Source organism: Bison bison, unplaced genomic scaffold (genome assembly GCF_000754665.1).
Source record: "Bison bison bison isolate TAMUID 2011002044 unplaced genomic scaffold, Bison_UMD1.0 scf7180017864116, whole genome shotgun sequence".
NCBI lineage: Eukaryota > Metazoa > Chordata > Mammalia > Artiodactyla > Bovidae > Bison > Bison bison.
The window spans coordinates 904,313-916,894 of NW_011494688.1; the positions used below are offsets into that span (position 1 = coordinate 904,313).

Consider the following 12,582-nt stretch of genomic DNA (forward strand, 5'->3'; position numbering starts at 1 on the left):
AGGCCTGTGGTTACAAATCATGCTTTTCCAGAGAAGTTAGAAATTTGGGTGAAATCGCCCAGCTTACAAGTACTGACAGTGGATGTCAACTTTAAAACAATTGCTTTACGGGCTACAAGCCTATGGTGTAGGGATGGTTCCTGGAGGTGCTCTTTTACAACTTCTGGACCTGTCAGCTGTTAACAGCTGTTAATTCTCCGCATTTCGGGGGCAGCTCAAACCAGATGTGGGCAAAGATTGCTTGTCAGGCGTCTAATTTTTGGCTTCTCCGTGAAATGCACAGAACTTGTGTTAAGTTGGGAGTTGGCAGGACACGACTGAACCCTGGGGACTGTCTCTTCAGTGATCAGAGCCAGAAGCACAAGGGAAGCTGGTGAAGAGGACAACTGTGGCCGCGTGACAAGGAGTTAAGGTAGTTTACCTTTTGTCAGAGAACACAAGGACACTTTAGAGCACAGATAGGTGAAGAGTTTAACACAATTTATTTTTGCTTTAAATAATCGACTAGGTCATCCAGTGTATGGTTTTTCATACATATGTCATTAGAGCTATGTGTCAATGAATGCTGATTTTATATGAATATAATCAACAAATTAAAGGATTTCACCAAAACCCAAATAAAAATGCCCTTTAAAACACAGCAGCCTTATTAACCTAGTATGACATGGCGAGAATGGTTACGAGTGATTGGCTTACTGAAAGGTGTCTACATCTTATAGCCAGTACACGAAACAGGAGTAATTTTACAGCGTGCTGCCATTCTACTAGCTAAGAATTCTGTTCAGTCCATTTAAAACACCCCTGACGGGGGCCTCTTTTGAGCACCATCCACCTCTAAAGCGGCAAGCATTACCCTTTTAAGCACTAAGAGCACCCCCCTCCCCCTAAAGCAACTACTGTATAGGTTTTTTTTTTTTTTTCATTTTTAGATCATTTCATTGAAAAATTGGCAAGAGCAACAAATATTAGATGAAGGGCTTTGTGTTTACAGATAAAATCTTCTGTGTTGCAGTATACTGTAGTGTTTGCAAAATTGGAAAAGATTTAATCAAAATAAGGTGATACACATGCATCAAAATATTAGTATTCTGAAGAAAAATTTTTTTTCACAGAACTACAGAATTCCTCATTTGGGGAATTATTTAAATTTGCAGCAGATTTTAAAGATTTGTTGTTTTTTTTTTTTAAATCAAGCTAGCAGTTTTGCATATACAAACATTATAATTGCTAATGTACAAGAATCAGTGAAGATCCCCCCACCCATTAACCCTCCTCCCTCTTCTAGGGTGAAGTCACTTGAGACCCCTATTATGTTAAATGCATTTGCAATATTCTGTTTGTGTTCTAAGAGGCAGTGCCTTATCAACATTTATTCTATTTTTCTGTTAGAATTTATACAGTGTTATTATTTACAGCAAAACTATAGATGTTTTAAAAAAGAAACAAATAGTGTTTATACCCTGACAGTTTGGGTCCAAGAAAAATAAGGCGAGCTGTTGTGGATTTAGTAATTTTAGTGTTTCTCCGTGATTTGATCGTTCCATCTCCTTCTCCTTCTGTCCCTTCTGGCGGCAGAAATTTCTTCCTTTTATAAATGACACCAAATTACTTGAGATAAACTGTTAACAGCGTGGCTTCTTGTATATACACTGCATTGCTAATTGCATGCGTGCCAATCCTGGGAATGAAAGTGAATTTCCATGCTCTGTAAATTGGCTCATGCTAAATTAAAATGTGGGTGGTTTTTTTTCCTTTTTCTTTTTGCGTTAAAAAAAAAAATCATGCCATTAATGTGTGGAAGCGGCAAACACATACACCCTTCTCTGTAAATTTTTACTTCCTGCTGACAACTTCCATGAATTTCTCAATACTGGCAGTAAAAACACATGATCCTGTGGAAAGAGAAACAATAGGTGTTGAGTTTAGCTTTCTTTCCCTTGCTACCCACCCCCCCTTTTTAAAGAAGTTGCTGAAGTCTCCCTTGCCATTCAACAGAAAAGCCTCAGAGAATGGGGGCCCTCGACTTCCTAATGGAGTGGTTTAACATGCTTTTGACTGAGGTGATTTGCTAGATGTGTCAGAGGACAAAGCCCTGAGGTGTGCTGGAAAGCTTTTAGAAGGCAGTGACCTTCTCTGGGTGACCCTGGACCCTCCACAGAACATTACTTTCTGTATTAGGGGTTTCGGGGAGTTAGAAAGACCCTCTTCTGGTTCTGTCTCTGTTGCTCAGATCACTCATCAGGTACTGGGGAAAGCCATTTGCAGACCTCTGGACCTTGGTCTTATCTGTGAAATACAGAGGCTGAGAGTAGTGCTCTGAGATTTCCACCAAAATGTATGGGGTTTTTAAGGGCACACAGGACCAGGGATACAGTCAGGATGGAGGTCCTGAATCATGCCTGTTTGTTTTATGCTAAGTCTCTTCTCCAACAAAATGCTACCTTTCATAAAGGGAGAACAGTCTCATTACTTTGGTTACTATGAAATTGCTTTTCCATATGCAAATTCAAATTCATGACTATTTTATGCCATTGCAAAGAATATATTTTTTTTCTCCTGCCTCACATCAGTCATTATAGGATAGATTAATTTTACTTGAGATTTTTTATGGAGGCTCCACTGAGAACATCTTGTCCTATCTGATTATACCTGCATCAATGTTTTATAACCAGTCTTAATACATCAAAATAAATTAACCTCCTTTGCCAGAGGTGTTCATACTCCTATGCAGAATTGTTCTTGGTAGGAACGCCTCCTCCACAACACAAAATTCTTCCTGCAAACGTCCGTTCCTCCTGCTCAGTGTGAGAAGGTGACACTGAGTGCCTGCCTGAGAACAAGACATAGCCCCTAGAGAAAAGGCGAGTCAGGCAAGGCGAATTTTGGGAACAACCCTATTCGTTCACATGCCACAGATGATTTCTGCTGGTTCAGGAGAACCTTTAGAATTCTGCTTCTGTTGGTGTTTAAGATTGCTCTCAGTGACCCTGAGGTTGTTTACGTACCCCAGACAAGTCTCTTTGCCTTTAGATGGAATATCCTGGGGTTCTGCAAACATCTTAGTGCAGTACTTCCTCTGTCTGCCCCACTATGGTTCTGCCTTCCTTTTTTGTATTAAAAGCCTACTGACCTCCCTACCCCAGGTCACTAATGCTTGGAGCCAAGAACATCAAAGTGTCAGTTCCTTCTGGGGTGATTTGAACACCTGCCCCACACCCATGACTCTGCAGTAGTTCCAGAGAAGGAAAGTGAGTCATCTGAGCAGGCGGTGTCCCAGAGAGTGTGCACATTAGAGTAAGAAGATCAGGATTTTCTCACCTCTGCTTTTACTGTCTATTCCTAATCTTGCAGGCACCAGGCTTCTTAGATGGCTCTATGATAACGCTACTCCAGTGATCTCACTTCGTTTTCTTAGGGAAACCTCTCAGCAATTTTCTTCTAATTGAACACTGCCCCCCTCAACTTTTTACAGCTTAACTGATACAGAATTTATATACCATATAATTTATCTATTATAAATATAGGTTAATAATAAATGTATATAGCTATGTGATCATCACTACAACCCAGTTCAGCTCTGTTTGGCCTCATCTTCCAAAAACCAATCCAGCTTCCCACTTAATCTTGCAGTAAGAAGCAAGGTCTTTCTCTTATCACCTCAATGCAAGCAAACATTATCTTGCTAGAAATAGTGGATATGTTTCTATAATTAAAAAAAATCTATTATACCTATTTATATCCAGGTATAATGTGAATGATTGTTTAAAAAGTAGAGTGTTACTTCCCCTTTTATAGCTATCTTGTTCTTGGTCACACAGTCAGGGTGTATAGGCCCCAACCACATGGGGTGTAAGAATGTTATTCATTGGGCAAAAGCGTACACCAAGGACACTGTTACACAAAAAGCATAAGCATCTTGGCAGAGTGGCTCTGGGTTGTTACACAATAGTGACAGTCTGTATAAACTGTGATGAGATCGCCATCTGATGGAAAGGTGCAAGAGCAGGCTCCCTCAAGATGACATTTCGGAAAGAGAATTTGAGTCATCTTCTGTGTCTGGGTTTAAATAATGGACCTGAGTTTGAGGCATTTGCATTTAGAAATCTGTCTTTGGGTTTTCATGCTTTTCAAACCCCAGTGTAGTGGAAAACAACTCAGAAAACCAATCGTTTTATTTAGTTATTTCAGTATACATTTGTTAAGAAATTTAAAATGTCAAAAAAGAACTATTCATTGGATTTTCAAGGCAGTTTATATTTCACAGATGAATGTACTTTCTTCATCACATTTTCAAGTCAGGAATATATATGTAGGTTAAAATCAACCTTTCCTTTATAGATTCATGTAATAGTGGTACTTAACCCCTAGTGCCTAGCTAAAAACAAACTAAAAGCACATCGCACACACACACAACCCTTACACCTTTGGTTAAAACCAACTTTCCCTTTATAGGTTCATGTAATAGTGGTACTTAACCACTGCTGCTGCTAAGTCGCTTCAGCCGTGTCCGACTCTGTGCGACCCCATAGACGGTAGCCCACCAGGCTCCCCCGTCCCTGGGATTCTCCAGGCAAGAGCACTGGAGTGGGTTGCCATCTAGTGCCTAGCTAAAAACAAACTAAAAGCACATCACACACACATAACCCTTACACCTTTGGTTAAAACCAACTTTTCCTTTATAGGTTCATGTAATAGTGGTACTTAACCACTAGTGCCTAGCTAAAAACAAACAGCAACATCACACATCCACACACACACACACACACCCCCACGGCCCTTACAAATTGAGCTCTCTGCAGAGTGGTACTTAACCGCTAGTACCTAACTAAAAACAAACTAACAGCAACATCACACACACCCACACACACACACCCACCCACCCACCCCCTTACACCTTTAGCTCTCTGCAGTTCAGCCCAATAAATCTTTTCATGCTTACTGCCCGTACTCTCCACTGAAAATCACTGTTTAACAATCTCCACTGGTTCTCAAACTTGGATACACATTAGAGTTATCTGGGGAGATTTAAAAAAAATCCCAGTATCCAGGCCATATCCCACATCAGCTGGGTGGCGCACAGCATAAAAACTTAAAAAAAAAGACAAACAACCTGTAGATGATTCCAGTGTTCCACCCAGATTAAGAGACAGTAATATGTTCTGAAGCAGTGCTTCCCACGACTTAAACTGCATACCTATCACCCAGGGATCTTCTAAAGTGGATTCTGATCGGGTAGGTCAGGGTGAACCAGGAGTTTCTGCATTTCTAATAAGACTCCTGGATGATGCTGATACTGCTGGTCCACAGATCACACTTGGAAGATCTAGAGAATCTAGACTACATGCCAGTCATCATCCCAGTTGGTTTCCAATTTCCTTTTCTTTGCTAATGATTTTGTATCCACCTATAATCCCCTGCTGCCATCTTCGTTTAGCTCTAACTCCTCTTTACCCTCTAAGTGTGTTTCAAATGCCATCTTCTTGAACCTCTGGGCTATCTTCTCCCTAGTGAGACCCACCTTTGCAGGCTAACTCTTATTCATTTAAAGACTGAGCTCTGTTACGCCTTAAAGGAAGCCTTTTCTGATATGCCTTCCCTATAGCTCACTGATAACAGAGAATTTGTTGTTCTAGTTCTTCTCTTCCTAACCACTTCTCTCTTCCATTCCCTTCTCTTTTTCTCTCTTGTTAAGGAAGTCATGAGGCTAAGAACATTTTTTCCTAAGCGTTAATTCTAATTACTTTATGTAATGCTAATTGTGTAATTTAAAAATAATTCCCAGTTTATGTAGATTTGTTCTTCAACTAATACCAATAAGTGAGACTTAATTTTTTTTTTTCTCTTCTAGTGACTTCTGATTAAAAAATATCTGAGGTAACAGGGCCAGTTTTAAAAAAAGAAATTATTGGGAAAGTATTGATGTACATGTTGGCAGTGGAAGAAAAATACAGTGCTCGTTTTATAGTTAACTTAGTAGGGCAACTAACTAAATATTGTTGTCATTATTAAATGTTTATGATGTGCCAGGCACTGCTCTAAGGGGGATTAGCTTGTTTAATCCTAATAACCATGAGGTACTATTTCTTCCATTTTACAAATAAGGAAGCAGAGCCACAGGGCTATTATACTGGCAGTGCATTTAGTGTGTGGGAGAGCCAGAACTGGAAGTCAAGCTACCTGGCTATTGAGCCCTGCTTTTAGACAATTAGGGATTTTTTTTTAAAGGGTAAGAAAGATGAAAAGAAATGCTACATAAAAGCATTATCTACTCCAGATGAATTCTGGAAAATATTCTGGAGGATAGAGTCCTGAATTTGGGGTGAAACAATTCAAAGCAGAGTTCTGATTTCCTGGAAGCAGAATCAGGAAGCCGGAGTTAAAATCCGTTTCTGTCATTAACTACAACCTCATCGATTCTGCTGTCTGTATTAAAGAGGAATGAGAATACCTATTCTACTGGTTTCCCAGGGATACCATGAGAAACAAGTGATACAAAATAACAAAGTGTTCTGAAGTACAAACCAATGTGACACAGGGAGGATTTGAGTGATGCTGCTGTTCTGACCTCTCCCACTGCTGTATTCTAGCACAGCTGGCTGCCGCTGCTCAGCCCACTGGCCTCCTAAACCCAGGATCTTCCAGGTGCTGTTCTTGGCTCTCTTCTCACCTCTTTTCTTTTTTAAAAATTTACGTCATTTTTAAAGAATTGAAGTATAGTTGATTTACAGTGTTGTGTTAGTTTCAAGTGTAGAGCAAAGTGTTTAATATATATGTTTATATATATACACAAACACACACATACCTATATATATGTATACACACACACACAGGTTGTTGTTGTTGTTTAGTTGCTCAGTTGTGTCCAAATCTTTGTGACTCCATGGACTGCAGCACTCCAGGCTTCCCTGTCCTTCACTGTCTTCCAGAGTTTGCTCAGACTCAAGTCAGTCGAGTCGATGATGCCATCCAACCAACTCATCCTCTGTTGCTACCTTCTCCTCCTGCCCTCAATCTTTCCCAGCATCAGGGTCTTTTCCAACGAATCAGTTCCTTGCGTCAAGTGGCCAAAATATTGGGGCTTCAGCATCAGTGCTTCCAGTGAATATTCAGAACTGATTTCCTTTAGGATTGACTGGTTGGATCTCCTTGCAGTCCAAGGGACTGTCAAGAGTCTTCTCCAGCACCACAGTTCAAAAGCATTGATCTTCAGAACTCAGCCTTTTTTATGGACCAATTCTCACATCTGTACATGACTACTGGAAAAACCATAGCTTTGACTATCTGGACCTTTGTTATCAAAGTGATGTCTCTGCTTTTAAATACGCTATCTAGATTGGTCATTGCTTTTCTTCCAAGGAGCAAGTGTCTTTTAATTTCATGGTTACAATCACTGTCTGCAATTATTTTTGAGCCTAAGAAAATAAAGTCTGTCACTGTTTCCATTGTTTCCCCATCTATTTGCCATGAAGTGATGGGACTGAATGCCGTGATCTTAGTTTTCTGAATGTTGACTTTTGAGCCAACTTTTTCACTCTCCACTTTCACTTTCATCAAGAGGCTCTTTAGTTCTTCACTTTCTGCCATAAGGGTGGTGTCATCTGCATATCTGAGGTTATTGATATTTCTCCCAACAGTCTTGATTCCAGCTTGTGCTTCATCCAGCCTGGCACTTCGCATGATGTGCTCTGCATATAAGTTAAATAAGCAGGGTGACAATATACAGCCTTGACGTACGCCTTTCCTCACCTGGAACCGGTCTGTTGTGCCATGTAATATTCTGTTGCCTCTTGACCTGCATATAGGTTTCTTAGGAGGCAGCTAAGGTGGTCTTGCATGCCCATCTCTTTAAGAATTTTCCACAGTTTGTTGTGATTCACACAGGCAAAGACTTTCACATAGTCAATAAAGAAGAAGTAGATGTTTTTGTGGAACTCTCTTGCTTTCTCTATGATCCAGTGAATGTTGGCAATTTAATCTTTGGTTCCTCTGCCCATTTTAAATCCAGCTTGTACATCTGGAAGCTCTTGGTTCACATACTGTTACAGCCTAGCTTGTAGGATCTTGAGCATTACCTTGCTAGCGTGTGAAATGAGTGCCATCGTGTGGTAGTTTGAACATTCTTTGGCATTGCCCTTCCTTGGGATTGGAATGAAAACTGACCTTTTCCAGTCCTGTGGCCACCCACTACTGAGTTTTCCAAATTTGTTGACATATTGAGTGCAGCACTTTCACAGCATCAACCTTTAGGATTTGAAATAACTCAGCTGGAATTCCATCAACTCCATTAGCTTTTGTTCATAGTAATGCTTCCTAAGGCTCACTTGACTTCACACTCCAGGATGTTTGGCTCTAAGTGAGTGAGCACACTATTGTGGTTATCTGGGTCATTAAAACCTTTTTTGTACAGTTCTTCTGTGCATTCTTGCCACCTCTTCTTAATATCTTCTGCTTATTTTAGGTCCATACTATCTCTGTCCTTTATTGTGCCCATCTTTGCATGAAATGTTTCCTTGATATCTCTAATTTTCTTGAAGAGATCTCTAGTCTTTTCCATTTTATTGTTTTCCTCTATTTCTTTGCACTATTCACTGAAGAAGGCTTTCGTATCTCTCCTTGCAATTTGGAGCTCTGCATTCAGATGGGTATATCTTTCCTTTTTGCCTTTGCCTTTTGTTTCTCTTCTTTTCTTGGCTATTTGTAAGGCCTCCTCAGACAACCATTTTTCCTTGTTGCATTTCTTATTCTTAGGGATGGTTTTGGTCACTGCTTCCTACACAATATTATAAACCTCATCGTACTACAGGTTCTCTATTGGATCCAATCTCTTGAATCTATTTGTCACTTCCACTGTATAATCCTAAGGGATTTGATTTAGGTCATACCAGAATGGCCTGGTGGTTTTCCCTACTTTCTTCAATTTAAATCTGAATTTTGCAATAAGGAGTTGGTGATCTGAGCCTCAGTCAACTCCCAGTCTTGTTTTTGCTGACTGTATAGAACTTCTCCATCTTTGACTGCAAAGAACATAATCAGCCTGATTTTGGTACTGACCACCTGGTGATGTCCATGTGTAAAGTCGTTTCTTGTGTTGTTGCAAGAGGGTGTTTGTTATGACCAGTGTGTTCTCTTGGCAAAACTGTTAGCCTTTGCCCTGCTTCATTTTATACTCCAAATTTGCCTGTTACTCCAGGTATCTCTTGACTTCCTACTTCTGCATTCCACTCCTCTATGATGAAAAGGCCATCTTTTTTGTTTTGGTGTTAGTTATAGAAGATCTTGTAGGTCTTCATAGAACCATTCAACTTCATCTTCTTCAGTATTAGTGATTGGAGCATAGATTGAGATTACTGTAATACTGAATGGTTTCCTTGGAAACGAATCAAGATCGTTCTGTTGTTTTTGAGACTGCACCCGGGTAGTGTATTTTGGACTCTATTGTTACTGTGAGGGCTACTCCATTTCTTCTAAGGGATTCTTGCCCACAGTAGTAGATATAATGGTCATCTAAATTAAATTCACCCATTTCCATCCATTTCATTTCACTGATTCCTAAAATGTTGATGTTCACTCTTGCCATCTCCTGTTTGACCACTTCCAGTTAACCTTGATTCATGGATCTAACATTCCAGGTGCCTGTGCAATATTGTTCTTTACAGCATCAGAGTCTATTTTCACCACCAGACACATCCACAACTGGGCATTGTTTCTGCTTTGGCCCAGCCTCTTCCTTCTTTCTGGAGCTATTTCTCTGCTCTTCTCCAGTAGCATATTGGACACCTACTGACCTGGGGTGTTCATCTTTCAGTGTCATATCTTTTTGCCTTTTCATACATGTCCACGGGCTTCTCAAGGCAAGACTGCTGAAGTGGTTTGCCATTCCCTTCTCCAGTATAGTCATGACAAGATACTGAGTATAGTTCCTGTGCTACAGAGTAGGCCCTTGTTGTTTACCTGTTTAATATATACTGTTACTGTTGCTCAGTTGCTCAGTCGTGTCCAGCTCTTTATGACCACATGAACTGTAGCCCACCACATTCCTCCGTCCATGGGGATTTTCAGGCAAGACACTGGAGTGGGTGGCCAGCATTTTATATATAGTAGTGTATGTGTTAATCCCAAACTCCTGATTTATATCCCTGACCCCACTTCTCTTAACACTACTATTAATAATAATAGCTGAGTGCTTACTATGGGCTTGCCAGTCACTATTTTAAGTGATTTACATAGAGTAACTCATTTAATTCTAGCAACAACTCTATGAGATATGTTACTCTTATCCTAATAGAGGCCAAGAAATTAAGGCAGAGAAGTTAAATAGGTTAGTCAGGCTTACACAGCTAGTGAGCCTGTGGTTTATCTTCACTCAGGCCACTTCTATACCACATTAAGCTCATTAGCCTCCATTTCTCTTCCTCATTACTGACAAACTGAAGCACTACAGATTGACCTATTTCAATCTCAAATTTTATTTTTCTCCTCTTAGGGTCTATATTTTTGTTAGTGATTACACACAAGTTCACAATCTCACTCCCTCTATACAGTTAATCCGGTTGTTAGGCTTCTAAAATGTTCCTCACATCTGCCCTCAACTTTCTGTTCTCTCTGCCCGGGTTCAGGCCCTCATTGTGTCTCGTAACTGGGTTCCTCGTGTTGGAACTCTCCTCCCACTAACTCCCTTTCCTACCGCTAGGGTTATCTAACTCCCATCTGACTGTATTATTCTCCTACCACAACACTTCCAGTGGTACCCTATGGTCTCTAGGATAAAGGCCACAGTCGAGAGATTAGCACGTATCATCACACTGCCCAGTCTTAAATCCTTAAATCTGTCTTCAGAAGCCACTTTAAATATGCACTTCCGAGAAGCTTTGCAAGCTCTCCTCCATTGGAGTTTATTACATCTTCCAGTGAATTCTCCTAGCAATCTGTTTATATCTTTTACTATAGCTCTGTGTTTTGACTTGTGTTGTTTACAGTCATGTTTGCCTCTTGGTCTAGACTGTAGTTATATGTCCTCAAGTAAGTAGCAATGCTTGGGATAATGTCTTTTTTCAATTTATATATATGAAGGAAAGTTGATTTACAAAGTTGTGTTAATTTCAGGTATACATCAAAGTGATTTTATATATATATGTGTACACATACACATACATATCTATTCTTCAGATTCTTGTATATGTTATTACAAAATATTGAGTATAGTTCCCTGTGTTATACAGTAGGCCCTGGTTGATTATTTTATATATAGTAGTGTATCAATGGAGAAGGCAATGGCACCCCACTCCAGTACTCTTGCCTGGAAAATCCCATGGATGGAGGAGCCTGGTGGGCTGCCGTCTATGGGGTCGCACAGAGTCAGACACGACTGAGCAACTTCCCTTTCACTTTCTTGCATTGGAGAAGGAAATGGCAACCCACTCCAGTGTTCTTGCCTGGAGAATCCCAGGTTCGGGGGAGCCTGGTGGGCTGCTATCTATGGGGTCGCACAGAGTTGGACACGACTGAAGCGACTTAGCAGCAGCAGCAGCAGCAGCAGTGTATCAATTCCAATCTCCTAATTTCTCCTTCCCTCAGCCCTGTTTTCCCTTTTATACCCATATGCATGTTTTCCACGTCTGTGAGTCTCTTTCTGTCCTGGAAATAAGTTCATTGTATTTCCTTTTTAAGATGTCACATATAGGTGATGCGTCTTCCCTGTTCACCTTAGTGTGATGATCTCCAGATCCATCCATGTTGCAGCAAATGACATTATTCCACTCTTTGTTATGGCTGAGTTGTATTAGGGTAACGTCTTAAACGTGGGACTCTTGATCACAAACACAGTGAGTGCCACATGCTAAGAGTAAAGGGGCTCTAAGTGTGTGTGATCACTTATTTATAAAAGCTTATCAGCCAAGCTGCATTACAGGAAAGTTTCTTTTATCCACTGATATTAAACTGCAAGGATTAAAATATTTAATGGTAAAACCAAACAAATATGCTGGAGGGCCAAGGCTGACTATGTAGGCAGTTTTAGATCAGAACAGATAGAACAGCTTGGAGATCTCTAGGAAGGAAGAGGTCAGAGGCAACCTTCTAAAGCTCTGTTCTCTTCAAAATGTTGTTCTTTGCGGCTCAATCCTGAGCCCCTTCTTTGCTCACGTTCACTTTCTCCCTAGGTAATCACATCTATTCTCTGGTGTTCCCTTTCTCTGATATTCAGGACTCACCTCTTGAGTGATAACACTCATTTTTATATGTCAAGTCACAATCTTTCCTCAGAGCTCCAGACTTACGGACTGACAAATGGCCTGAGTTCTTGATAGTTTCAAAACCCATCCTGTTCCTTTTTCCACCACCCACTTGCTTATACTTGGAACCTGGTGTCATTCTTGATTCAACTCTTCTCCATCCTACCTCCAAGCCATCAGATACTGTCGACTTTCCTAAAACTACAGCCCAGGTCCTAGCCCTGTCATCGTGTGGCTTAGCTGGACGATAGCAATGACATCCTAGCTCATCCCCTTCAGTTTATTCTTGTTTTCCCTCCAATCCTTCTCTACATAGCTGATGTGTTTTAAAAAAAAAAAAAAAAAAAAAAAA

The 12,582-nt window shown here is 40.4% G+C and overlaps 1 protein-coding gene across 5 annotated transcripts in view; it reads right to left on the minus strand.

Moving 5' to 3' along the window:
* Positions 1–459: 459 nt before the first annotated feature.
* Positions 460–12,582, minus strand: part of ANK3 (ankyrin 3, node of Ranvier (ankyrin G)) — a 381,124-nt gene continuing 369,001 nt past the window's right edge. For all 5 annotated transcript variants that reach the window (XM_010839398.1, XM_010839394.1, XM_010839395.1 and 2 more), the window contains one exon: positions 460–1,892. The gene's annotated coding sequence lies outside the window, so the exon portion shown is untranslated. The remainder of the gene's footprint in view (positions 1,893–12,582) is intronic.